General features: G+C 37.0%; 1 pseudogene; it reads right to left on the minus strand.

Moving 5' to 3' along the window:
- Positions 1 to 6,820: 6,820 nt before the first annotated feature.
- LOC140851699 (WAT1-related protein At1g68170-like) lies at positions 6,821 to 10,128 on the minus strand (annotated as a pseudogene).
- Between the last annotated feature and the right edge of the window lie 4,095 nt (positions 10,129 to 14,223).

A 14,223-nucleotide genomic window follows, 5' to 3' on the forward strand; every position in this document is an offset into this window, starting at 1 on the left:
GTGGTGAAGCTTATGTAATAAGTTCAAACATAGAAGGTGGATGAAGATTTAATTTTGATGTACTATGCCTAAGAGATAGTACTAACTAGGAAATCTTAAATTTTATCCTAAATCGTATATGAAATATGAAAGTTGGATATATCTTTGATTAATTTAATATACAAAGATATTTTTATTTTTTATAGATTTAGATAACTTGGTAAATTGAGATCAGAGTGCGCAGCAAAAGCGTGATGGTCTGAATTGATTAGAAATATTAATCCTTTAAATCAAAAAATATTATGAAATACGTTAGTTGTAAATAAGGAAGGTTTTACTGATAATAAATGGATGCTAGAGAGAAAATCTATCTGATCAAGGAAAGACTCGAAGCAGCATAGGATAGATAGAAGAGTTGGGCAGATAGAAAAAGAAGAGAATTGAAATTTCACTTCGATGATCATGTTTTTCTAAAAGTATCACCTACTAAGGGTGTCATGAGGTTTGGGAGACATGGCAAGCTGAGTCCACGATATATTGGACCTTTTGAAATCTTAAACCGAGTAGGAGATGTTGCTTACGAACTAGTCTTACCATCAGATTTATCCAAAGTGCACAATGTCTTTCATGTTTCACTACTGAGAAAGTTTGCACTTGATCCAAACAGTGTAATAAAGTATGAGCCATTGCAAGTTCATGAAGATCTAACCTATAAAAAATTTTTCTCTAAATTATTGATCGAAAAGAGCAAGTTCTAAGACGGCGTATCATTCCGTATGTAGAGATTCATTAGAGTAATTGTGAAGAGAGAGAGGCCACATGGGAGCTTGAAGATGATATGAAGACGAGATATCCACACTTATTTGAAAATGAAGGTATGTTAAATTTTGAGGATGAAATTTTTTTTAAGGGGGGTAGAATGTGATAATCTGGCCCAATTGGGCCCAAAACCAGCTCACAAAGCCCACCAGAAAAAAAAAATAGAGCAGGGAGGAAGACTCCCGATCGAAGTCTTCCTCTTCCCCGTTTTCGATCAAAAATCGAAGTCCTAGGGCCATTAAAAGACCCTAGGATGAGCTCTATAAGAACCCCCCTCTTCTCCTCTAAGTGTAGATCCAACAGTCACCGACGATCGCCGGAGTTTTTCTCCGATTTTTCGTTTGAAGCCGTGGCCCCTCGACCTGTGCTCGCCGCGATTTCACGCCGGTGGGGTCACCGGAGGTTGTGGTAAGGTCTCCCTCCTCTCCCTCTCTTCTCTCCCTTCTTTCCCGTGCCTGTGAGCACGATGGCCGGCGACGGGTGTCGCCGGATTTAGTTGGAAAAGAAAACCCCCTGTTCACGCCGCCTCTTTCCTCTGATTTTCCGACGCCGACGGTCACGTCGATCGCGGCTCTGGCCTCTCCGAACCGGGAGAGTTGCCCGTTGCCGCCGGCCACCACCGGGCATGATATGGCCGTGATCGGTCGGTCAAGGCACGGGGACCTCTAGGTCCCCTGTTTCGGCCCAATGAAAGCCGGGAAGAAGAAGAAGAAAAGAAAAGAAAAGAGAAAGGAAAAAGAAAAAGAAAAGAAAAAGGAAAAAAAAAGAAAAAGAAAAGAAAAGAAAATGCAAAATAGAAAAATAAAATAAAAAAAATAAGAAAAGAGAAAAATTTTTCTCTCCCCTCTTTCTCCCTCTTTCTCTCTCTTCTCTCTCTTTCTCTCTCTCTATTGTCTCTCTCTAAAAAGAAAAGAAAAAGAAAAAGAAAAAGAAAAAAAAAATATATATATAATAATAATAATAATAATAATAAATATATGTGAGAGAAAGTTTCTCTCATTTCTCTCTTAAGTCTTTCTCTCTCTAGAATTGAACTTTCTCTCTCTACCTTCTCTCTCTATTTTCTCTCTCTAGATTTTCTCCCTATTTTCTCTCTCTAGACCTTTTATCTCTTTTTATGGATTTCATCTCTCTAGGGTCATTCTCTCTCTGATTGCATCACAGACCCTAGGATAAACTTGAGATGAAAATATGATGATCTGAGACTGCTCCAAATTCGTGCAGTAGATTAGATCCTAATCCGATCCTTCTTCAAAATTGATAACATCGATCATGGTAAATTCATATTAAGTCATCCTGATATAACCTTTGATATCTCAATCATGATTGTCATTTTTGAAGGATACGAAGATTCTCTCTCCACTTTCTCTCTCTACTTTCTTCTCATGACGACTTTCTCTCTCTAAAAAAAAATCTATGAATCCTATATCGAGTCATACCTTCATCTTTTAGGGGTTCATATTGACTCTAACAAGATGATCCGAAATTGCTTTGATATCCGTGCTGTATGTCAACCTCATCTAATCGTATCAAAGATCTTTCAAATTTATTATTAAAGAACCCTATTGATTGATCTTGACTTTAATTCGATCTGTGCTTCACGATTTCTTGATCAAGTCACTTAAATCTGACCCTCAGATCAGAGACCCTGAATTGTCCTGGTATCTGGATGGTCCGACACATCCGGACAACAGTCTCTTTCCTTACGATTTAATCTTATTATATGCATGGAATAAAAATTGACGATGATTTGATATTTTAAATAGGATTAGCTGATTCTTCTAACGAAGTCTGAAGATCTAAGATGAACGAGGTAAGTAGATCCTATGCTCCTTATTTATTTTTAAATGATCATATTTTTATGTAAAGAATTGCTATTGATGAAATCATAATTTTTCATAAAATAAGGATCGGCATATGTGATATGAAAAAGCATGTTTTCTTATGAGCATTGATTTTATGAATATGTCTTATGAAAATAGCATGATTATGAAGCATGAATTTCATTATTTTTCCATCTATGTATATATATGCTTTAAGACAAAGATATAAAGATTTCAAAGGCTCTCAGATGGCTATGAATGAATCCCTTCGGGAAGGTCGACATCCGGAGCTAGCATCCACACGAAACATGGCCCTGCCAGCGGGTATAAAGTTGGCACATGAATTAAGAACTCTGTCGATTAAGAAATATGGCCCTGTCACTGATATAATAGTGACCTTAGCACGAATATATGTGAGCAATTTTTGAAACATGACATGAATACATGATGAAAATGATTTACGATTCATGATTGTGAAATATACATGATTTATGCATGCATGATGAGTTTATAACTTGTTTTATTATATGCTCTATGAAATACTTTATTTTATATTATCTGTTATTTTCTAAATATTGTATTATCATGAAAAACTTCTGTTTGATCCGATAAGGAAGTGCAAGTTCTACTTACTGGGCTAGTGTAGCTCATATTCTTTTTGTTTTCTTTTTGTTTGAACAGAAAAATAAGATTAGGATCGGCAAAAAGGAATCCAAGCTTAAAGATCGGCATAGCAAGCTGAAAAATTAGGCAACAGAAGTTTAATTTATTTATAATCATGAATTTATAGTTATTTATGAATGTTGAGATTCGGGTTAGTACTTGCTTTTGGATTTAGATGCTCTGAACCAATATTGGTTGATTATTTGATGAATAATAGAATTGAATCTTTTTATTTGACAGATTTTAGATGATTATAATGAATTGGCTTCGTGTTATCGTGGGTTCCATCCCTCGGTAGCATGACCGTGTTATGTCCCGAATTTGGGGCGTGACAACTACTACCATAACTAACCTATAACAGCTATTTTTTTAGCTACTACAGCGGTTTCCAAACCACTATCGTAGCCTTAAGCTACGGTAGTGGGCCAGTCAGGGGTCGGGCGGTGGGCGTCAATGATCGATCAACGACGAACGATCAAAGAACAATATTATGCGGCCAACGTCTCTTGTGTGATTCGAACCTAAGCCCTTTCCCAGGTAGGTGCTTGACTTCACTAAAGAGCTACTACCCCTCCCATTCTGCTATAATCTTTTTCATATATATTTATACTGTTCCCACTTTCCTTCTAAAGGCCATAACTTTTGATCCAGAGGTCGGATTTAGATGATTTTTTTTTGATTTCATATAATTTTTGATCTACATGACTGCGATAATGATTTTACAAAAAAGATATTGTTTTATCCCTCAAATTGGAGTTTTAAAAAAATTTAGTTGATACTTACAAATAATTTTGGATGATTATATAAACCGTAACAGTGAAATCGAATTTCAAATATATCTTCACCATTTATTATCTAAATAATTATCATTAGAGTATCTTTACAAAATACCACCTCCATCCGATAGCCCTATCTTTGTCGATCATTAAAATTTGATTTCGACGGTCACGAACAACTGCACAATGATCTGATAGACAAAGATCACTGATAGATCCAAAAATTTACAACGATGATCTCGATGATATTTGTAGCACACTATCAAAATTTTACTTTAATAATACATCATTATCATGATCAATTTAGTATGGACCGATCTTCATAGCAATGTCCCAACCACTGGCTCTCATTTTCACCATCATTTTCTCCTTATTTCTTCTCGATGAAGTGATCATATTGGGAAGGTGAAACAAAACACAAGCATAACTTGAGGTACACAAATTGCATTAGCTTGTATGAAAGAGCTCACATGGTTGTTTTCAACAATGTGTTTGCAGTGTCTTAGGAGGAATTTTGATGGTTGGAGGCCTTTACAGCGTTCTTTGGGGAAAGAGCAGAGAGATGCAACCAACTGAAGACTTGCCATCACCAGTCCGTCCACTTCTTTTATATGGCTCTGATTAAATGTAAATTTTGAAGCTTTTTTTTTAAAAAATAAATGAAAGCTTAGATTTTGTACTGAATATAAAATTGTAACCTAAGCTATATCATCAAAATAGTCTTAGCCTACAATTTGAAAGTGGAGCAACGGAGTGTCTGAAAATCTTTGCAATCCTTGGTAGTTACTAATTGCTAGTTGTGTCCTTGTTTGTGTAGACGGCGTGAATACCATAGACCATTAGCAATACATTCTGCTTAATGATTTAGTTTTGTGGTTGATGTTAAATAGTTAAAGTGTAAATTATCAATGCTTGAGTTCATCTATTTGGGCATTACTTGACTCATGACATGATGGCCCAATCAACATTCTGTTAAGATAATCACATAAAACCAACTGGAATTCCAACACTATGAGGCACAAATCCATTCTTACAATACCAGAACTGGATTCAGTAGTACCAGAATGATTCAAATCAGATTTCTGATGGATATAGGATTTTGATAGTGTAACTGGACATCACTCTTGTGGCTACCATACCTCAAAGTGGAACCAGATCCCTTACAAAGGAAAAAAATCACAAAACCCAAAAGATAATTATATTCACAATCAAATAGAAGTGAATGGATGAACACATGAATCTAAACATATCTCTCAGAAGCTAACATATCTTGGACTAAAAATTTCGGCAAAAGAACTAAGAAAACGCACTGATCCAAGCATTGTTTACTAGTCATTAATGGATTCGTGATGGTAGAAGCTATCCAAGTCTGGACCAGCGTTAGGGAGTAAGGTTTTGGAAAAAAGCCGGTGCTAATGGGAGAGGGTGGAGTCTCATCGATTGGACTTCCAAGGTTTTGAAGGAGAAGTCCAAAGAGCTAAAATCGAACCGGCGAAGGTCGGACCATCGGAGAGCCGCTGGAGTGACCTATCGAAGTGCTGGATGGTCGCCGGAAGGGAAGCGAGTAGAGCTCAGGAGGCGACAACAGTATTTTTAAGCCGCATCAAATCTCCATTTTTTTTTTCTTTTCCTCAACGAAAGCAAGAAGAGGAAGAAACGAAGAAATTTTACGCAAGATTAAAATCTAATAAGTCCTTATCAGTTTGAAAACTACTCGTCTTGCCACGTTATCTGTCCCACAAATGGACACAATTAATTAGCATATTCCTCCTATTTAAATTTTGAGAGTAAAGAGCTTTTAGATAATGCTATCTTTGTGCAAATAGTGCCAAAATATGCAAAAATCAATTAATATTTATCAACTATCAAAAAAAAATATTTATCAGCTTATAATTTAATTAATGTAGAAAATTAATATTTAATTAATTGAACTGAATATTTATCACCTGAATAATTTAACTGAATATCAATTAATATTTACCAACTAAATATTTTTTTTATAAAAAATATATAAAATTAATTAAAATTTATCAGCTTAAAATTTAGAACGCATGTATGCCCATCGAGTACAATAGATATATCATTTATGGAGTGTATCTTCCACGGGATGCAATACACAATGGATAATACAAGATGGATAGTTTACTAGCGAGATAGCATTTAAATCTCAATTAATATAATTTCTCACTTTTGGTGATGTGGAGAGCGGGAGACTTCATAGTCGCACATGCATAAACTTGTTCACTTTTTTTTTAGGATAGAGATACTATATATTTCTTGCATAAATACATACATAAAAGCAAGTATTGAGGACAAAACTTCTATCAATTAAGAAGAAATTAAAGCTATATTATTTATCTCACCGTAATTATGCTCCATCTCCAAAAAGCCCAACAAGACTACCATCCACCAGCAGTTGAGCACCGTCATTGTTGGATTGGATACCATATTTGATAGTCAATTGACCACTGTTAATCCCCCTCGACTACAATGTAGAATGCTTTCGTGATCTTAATGTCGTCATTTAATCCTTCTCATGCACCACATAACTCAGCCATTGGAGTCATGTATCCTTGTTCAATGGAATCCAAAAACTTACAAAAACATTAGTTGCCTGCCAATCCATCAAAACCAACTGAAGATTTTATGACATCAAACCTGAAATTTCTGACAAGGCCATGTAAATTAATATATGAAGATGCATCAAGCTGAATTGATATCAAATATTATAAATTTCTCCTAGCATCAAACCTATTCATCTATCTTCTAATTTTAAAATTCTTAGTTTCTGCCCAGTCTCATATATATTCGTGGCAAAAACAAACCATAGACATTCTCCTCCCTATCCTATGGCATTGATGCATTTGTCTCGGTCTCTTCTTCCCTGCCATTTAGCATGCAAACATTTTGAGGCCCGCGTGTGAGAGTTTCTTCTTCTTTGTTGTTTGGTTCAGAAATATTTTTAGCCCCCAAGATTTCAGCCACAACGGTTGCTTCCTTTTTCTTGCCCCACAGCACCAAGTAAAGTCCAGTTATAATCAAAACTGCACCCAATACACTGAAGGAGAAAAAAATGAGCTAGAATATGTATCTAAACTAAATGTGATTTTATGTATAAATTAAAATTGGAGCCTACCTTCCCAAGTGCAACCTCTCACCAAGCAGAGGTGAACTTAATAAGACAACAACCACAAGCTGCAAAGGATTGAAAACTGAGGCGTACAATGGACCTTTTTTCTCTATGCACCACATCGTCACTATTATGATCAACCCAGATGCAACAATTCCTACACCACCACATCAACAAAATTGAGATTTTATCCAAAGTGTTTGACATGAATAATTCTCCTTCTTCTTTTTTTTTTTTTTTTGACAAACAAAGGAGACTTCTGTGCGTACACATAGCAGTCATGGATTCTCAAATCATTTATAATAAAATGATTGATAGTATTTTTATTTTTGTTCTTAATAAAATGGGTTAATGTGACAACTTTTTTGAACAAATCAAGTATATTTATATAATTAAACTGCCAGAAAATGAAATGAAAGGACAGCTCTTACACTGTAGGCAATGGTGAGAAGCCTAACATTAAAACCTAATCTCCATTGATTCATTTCTCTGTTTGTGCAGAGGGCTATGAAAATAGCTTGGATTCTCCCATCAGACTCATCAGCGCTGAGCTTGAATAGTGACAAGTATATGTTCTGCTTATCTTTGCCTACAGATTAATTCCATCAACAAGTATTGCAAGTAAGGATAATAGATCAAGTCAATATAGTCCCCAACACCAAATGGTCATTTTATCTGAAGATCACCTGAATTATTAACCAGAGTGAATAAGAGAAAGTAGAAGCAATCGCCAAAACTGCACCCATGATTCGTTTAGCTGGCTCGTGAGGCATAGCTTGGTGATGGTCACCCTTTGGATGGAAAAGGAGGTCTTTCTTTGTGGACCAAGGATTGATGTCCGGACCTTTGTATAAGGTAAGAACTGTTGCCCCACCTAGTCCCACAAGTGTCCCCAACACCTTCGCTTGTCCTGAAGCTGTTCGAATCCCTAAAATTTCCAACCTAAGAAAAAAAGTAAAATAAAAGATAAATATATACAAAAATGGTCAAAAAACCAAAATTTAATGTAAAAAAATAAAACAAAATATATAGAATTTTTTTTCTCTTCGTTTGACTACTTTTTAATAATTAAAGGCCTGATAATATTGTGTTTTGCTTTGTGATCTTATGCATATTTCACGTTGTTTAATACAAAACTATGAACTAATTTAGCTAAAGACATGGTCAAATATGTGAATGAAATGGATCATGTAGGATTTCTTAGAGTTTATCTAATATGCGACCAATAAATTCTTTGAAACGTTAAATTTTGGTAATCTAAAACAAATCTTAATCATGCAGTATTTTAAGAAATTTTGACTTTTCGATTATTGCGTGGAATAAACCTGAAAGCGACAGCCAAGATAAATGTGGATGCAGGTATGTGGTTGCCCAACGCATTGGCCAAGGTTGCCGAAGTTAGCTTTAAGCTCGTGAGGTAGAGACTTTGCGCGAGGGCCCCCCTGTAAAAAGAAAAAGAAAAAAAGAAAAAAAAATGAAGAAATACGAGTTGGTCAAATGGGAAAGCACAGTAACTTTTTGGGTTGGTTTTGTAATTTTTTAGATAATAATATTTCAAAAGTGTTAATAAAAAGAATGACATAGCTGTGTTTTTTGTTTTTTCAGTTGTGGGGTGGGGACTTATAAATTCTCCTTAATTATATGCTTTATTTAAATAAGTCCAGACGTATTACTATTGCCTGGATGCATGGGTAGAAACTCTTAATATATACCATCTTCTCCACCCGTATTACTTGTCTTCATTTTTTTTACGTAATTCAGTGGTCATTAATCGCCAAATCATTCACTGCACTTTATGCAAAGTTTTGTATCTCCCCACTTTATGCAAATTCCCATGAATGCATGTGACAAAGATTACAGTTTTCCTTCCTGAGAATTAAAGGAGTTAGAGAGAACCTTTTAATTTTTATGTAGAAGATTTAGAGAGATCTAACATAAATTCCACAAAGATTATAAACTTAAACTTTCAGGTGGGCATTCTGGCCCTCCGTCACGATAAATAAAAGAACCATGATATAGATTCTCTACGTGATTTCATCTTCTTGATAAAATAAAGAACCATGATATGGAGTCTGCTTCTGGTTAATTTCATCTACCTGATGAAATCTGAATGGAGGGGAGAGTCGGTACTTAGGACAACTGATGTCCTCAAAAACAAAAGAAAAGTTTGCTTGAGACCTTTCGAGTTGTGTGACACTTGTAGTGCGAGAGACTTAGGATTGCTTACCCAAATAACCCACAGAGGAAGGACTGTAACAATATCATCCACGTTAACTTTGGCCTGCTCTTCCTGCCATCCCAATATATCAAACCCAACAAAGACAAAAAAATAAAAAATAAAAAAACAAGATTAACCCCAGATCTCTCAAGGTTGCAACAAATGGAAATAAAAAAAAAAAAAAAAGAGAAAGACTAGAAGGTGTTACCTCTCTAAGAAGAAGGCGAGAGGACCGATGAAGGCGACGGCGAAGATATGGCGGTAGAAGACGAGGACCCTGACGTCCATGCCGTCGTTCAAGGCCAGTTTGTATAAGATGTTCAACACGGCGTACCCCACCTGAACCAACACCATCAACGCCGCTGGCTTCGTCCGTTCCACCACATCCCGGAAACTTTTGCCTCCCATTCTCCCAAACTATACCAACAACCCAACCAACATTCCTTTATATATATATATATACACACACATACACACACACATATATATGTATAGAAATGCAAGAAAGAGTAATAGAGTAACTAAGTAATTAAGCAAGAAGATATCGTCCTCCTTCTCACCTGCTCTTCTAATCCTTGTGAGTTGGGCCCTATTTAGAGGGGAGAGGGAGGGAGGAAAGGGAAGAGAGATCAGAGAGAGACCGAGTCGCTGGCTCGGTGGAGTGGGGGATAAGGGGTTTGTAATGGCAACGGTGGAGTGTGCAACAAACTGGAGTGTGGTGACGGCAGCTGAAACCCGTCTCCCAGGTGGCATCTGTTGCGTTCCCCCGCAAAGCAGCTAATTGCACCGTCCAACAGTTGATATTGCAAAAGAAGACTAATCATTCTTTTGTCCGAAAGATAAATCTGAACATGTTAGGGCCAGAACTTGTCTTCATTTTGGATAAGAGTGGATCTAAACCAAGATACTAAGAAGGTGCTTGATTCAATATCGAAATCGAAATCGAAATAAGAATCGAAATAGTTTGAAATTGAAATCGAAAGCAGAATGATCAAATCTTTCAAAATATTTGGTTCATGATCGAAATTGAAATTGGAATAAAAATTTGAATACATAAAAGAGAGTAGGATACTTTCAATGAGAAACTTTAAATCATTACAATTCGAGTGAGTGCGATGCACACTAGTGATCGAAGGAGCGATTGATATCGATGGCTAAATGCGAAGCTCTATTCTTCTATAATTTTAATAAAGAGAAATATAAGGTTGCAAAATTATAAAGCCAAAGAAGCTTTTGCTTTTACACTTCAAAAAAACAAAAAAAAGGGTCTTTTATATAGTTCAATTCCATAATATTTTTTCATAAAAAATATATCAAAAAATAATACCCATGATAATATATTGTTAGCCAATATTGCAAAAGCCTTTCACATTATGTTATTCTAATATAGGGGCGCCATCCTATTGGAGGGGTGCAAGACTAGAAGGCTTCCTACTTTCATAAAAATAAAAATGCTATATTTTTTATCATCTCAACCATGATATGAACTTACCTTCAATATCCAGTACTCATGAGTAGCTAATATTTTTTTTTTCTCTCAACTTTTTGAAATTTTTGTATCTCTCGATTTGAGTATTCTCTTTCCTCTCTTACTTGTTTTGCTAGCGAAGTAAATCGCTGTGATTAGCATTCCAAGAAGTAGGAATCCTGGCTAAAAAAAAAATTTCGTAGTGAAATCTCTAACCTTCCTATTCACTAAATTTGAGCCATGAAAAGCAGAGCCCTTGAAAGTGCTCAGCAGCTTTGGCCCCCACCTGAAACAAGCGGATTGAAATGAGAGTGGCAAGGAAGAGGCAGCAGATCAATCAATCTTTCCCTCTTGCGAGCTTTACCGGTTCACCATCTATCTGTCCAATGGAGGCCAAGGGATCACTTAGGGGGAGAGTGACAGAGAAAGTAAGGGAGGGAGACTGAGAAAGAGGCGGGCGACGCCGCGGAAGGGGGCAGCGTGGGCGAGGCGGAAGAGGGGCAGAAGAGGAGGAAGAAGATGAAGGAGAGGGCTCTAGGGTCAGGGTTTCGAGGGATTGGAGGGAACTGGAGGGAAGGAGGCGGAGAAGAGGAGGATTCGAGGGACAGGATTTGGGAGGGGAGGAGGAGGAGGTCGGAGTCGGAGAGGAAGCGGAGGGAGAGGGAGACGGTGGAGGCGAGGAGGGAGAGGACAGGCATGAGGTCCTCTGCGGTGAAGGGGGACTGGGAGAGGGCCTACTCTTCTTCCCGGAAGTGGAGGCGGCGGAGGAGTGACGCTTTCCACCGCCCATGGGGGAGGGAGGCCTCGACCGACGACGGTGGCGGGGAGGGAGGACTCGACCGGCGGTGACACAGTGGAGACCGAGAGGGAGAGAAAGAAATGGGACGGGAGGGGGAGAGATAGAGAATGGTGGCCGGGAGGGAGAGAGAGAGAGAATGGCGGCGGGGAGGGAGAGCACTTACCGGTAAGGATGACCGGCGACCGGGGAGGGAGCACTGTCGCCGGAGATCGGGGAGGGAGAGAGATTTTGACGACCGCGGTGGCGTGGGCAAAGGAGATTGGGAGGTTTTTTTTTGAATTAGGGTAAATTTTTGCGCTATTTCAAAGTGTTTTTTTTTAATTAAAAGTTATTTAGCGATAAAATTAATTCATTATGAAAAATAAATATTTTATCATAAAAAAATATATTTTTTGCAACAAAAATTTTTTCATCGTAAATGATTAATTTTTTGCAACAAAATTTAAGTTCGTCGCAAACATAAAAAATGATCGTAAAAATTAAATTTTTTTCAACGAAACAATTATTTTATCGCATAAAATCAAATTTTTTACGACGTAATTATTTTCGTCGCAAAAAAAAAGTTTAGCAACGAAAAATTTTTCCATCATAAAAAAAATTAATTTTTTGCGATGAAAAAAATTTCGTCGCTAAAAATTAATTTCTAACAACAAAATTTAAAATTTCATCGCCAAATATTCAAATTTTTTCAACAAAATAAAATTTAATGACGAAATAGTTTTGTCGCTAAATATAAATAAAATTGATCGAAAAAATCCTTATTTTTTACAACGAAATACCAATTTCATCATAAAAAATATAATTTTTTCTGATAAAATTTTTTTATCGTAAAAAAATATTTTTTTGCTACGAAAAAATATTTCATCTTAAAAAAAATATTTTTTATAACGAAAAAAAAATTTCGTCGCTAAAGATCAACTTCTAGCAACAAAAATAAAATTTTCGTTGCAAAAGATATAACTTTTTGCAACGTAATTTTTTTCGTCGCAAATATCTGATTTTTGGGGACGAAATTTAAATTTCGTTGCAAAAATTTAATTATTTACGATGAAATAAATTTTATCGCTAAAATTTCACCGTTAAAAATTAAATTTTTTGTAGTGATAATACATTGTTGGATCGCTGATTCTCTTCAGAGAAGTGGAAGAAAAGGTGAACAACAAAGTCTTAAATACAATCAGAGATGTGGATCAGGAAACCAAATACAAAATCATCTATTGAATAAATAAAATAGAGAAGAGAGTACACAGCCTCAAATAATAAGCATTCAGAATGCCAAAACCTAACTAGAAGAGTGGTTTTTGTCCATAAGATCCATTATCTTCTGAAGTTCAAAACTCCCTTATGAAAGCTTTCTAGCAAATTCTGGTATAGAGGGAAGTAGCGATTATGTATCCACCTTTTCTAAGACAGCTGCTCCTTTCGGTCTGAGACCAATAGCTGGATACCACTTCCATAGCATCAGCAATCTGAAATTCCGGTTCCAATTTTGAATCCAGTGCTTCTCCCTTGGCCATCTGGATGACTTCTGAATTATGTTTTGAATCCACTTCTTCTCCCTTAGCCGTTTGAATTTCTGTTTTTGGTTTTAAATCAATTGCTTCTTCCTTAGTAGTCTGAACTTCTAATTTCAATTTTGAATCCACTGCCCCAATCTTTTCAGTAGGGAGTTCATTTGGTTTTGAATCTACCATCTCCTGTGTTGCAGCTTGGACTTCTGCATCTATTTTTAAATTCACTTATACTTTGTTGATAGTCACACTATAAGAAATTAAGATATTAGTGATGGCATATTTGCTATCGCTAATAATAGATATTAGTGATGGCATTACCGACAGTAATTTTATCATTTTTAATAAAACTTTTTACCGACGGACTTTGACGATGGATTTATACACCATTGCTAAAAATATTATCGACGATGGTAGCAACGGCAATGCCGTCGATATAGTATTAGCGACGGCTACAACGACGAAAATTTAGCCATCACTAATACTAACCCTAAAAGCCCCCCATTGTTTTCCGACTTTTTATTTTGCTCATTCCACCGCCACCCTCCTTTTTCCCCCGCCTCCGGTCCCTCTCTTTTCCCCACCGTTGGATCCCACTTTTTCGAAACCCCGGCCGCCTTCTCCCGGCTGCCTCTAGTCCCCCTCTTTCTCCCATCGCTGGATCCGACTTTCTCGAGACCCTGATCGCCTCCTCGAGCCCCAAGCCCCTGGCCTACCTCCCTCCCTCCGGCCGTCTCTCCGAGCCCCCAGCCCACCTTCCCAAGCCCCCAACTTGCCTCCCTGAGCCCCAGCCCCTGACCCGCCTCCCCAAGCCCTGTGTAATAACCCGACCTTAATCACAAAAAAAAAAAAAAAAAACTTCACACGTACGTTGTGCGAGAGGAAGAACCATCCTATGGCCAAAAGAAATACGAATTTTAGCCGATAAATAGAGACCCCTTTCCTCCCTCATTCCTCACCTCAAATTCTTGAAGAAATTGTCACCAATTTGAGTCCTTCTGTCGAGCTTTCCTTGGGTTTCCATTGGAGAGATCGCT

The sequence above is a fragment of the Elaeis guineensis genome, chromosome 9, assembly GCF_000442705.2.
Source record: "Elaeis guineensis isolate ETL-2024a chromosome 9, EG11, whole genome shotgun sequence".
In the NCBI taxonomy this organism is placed as follows: Eukaryota; Viridiplantae; Streptophyta; class Magnoliopsida; order Arecales; family Arecaceae; genus Elaeis; species Elaeis guineensis.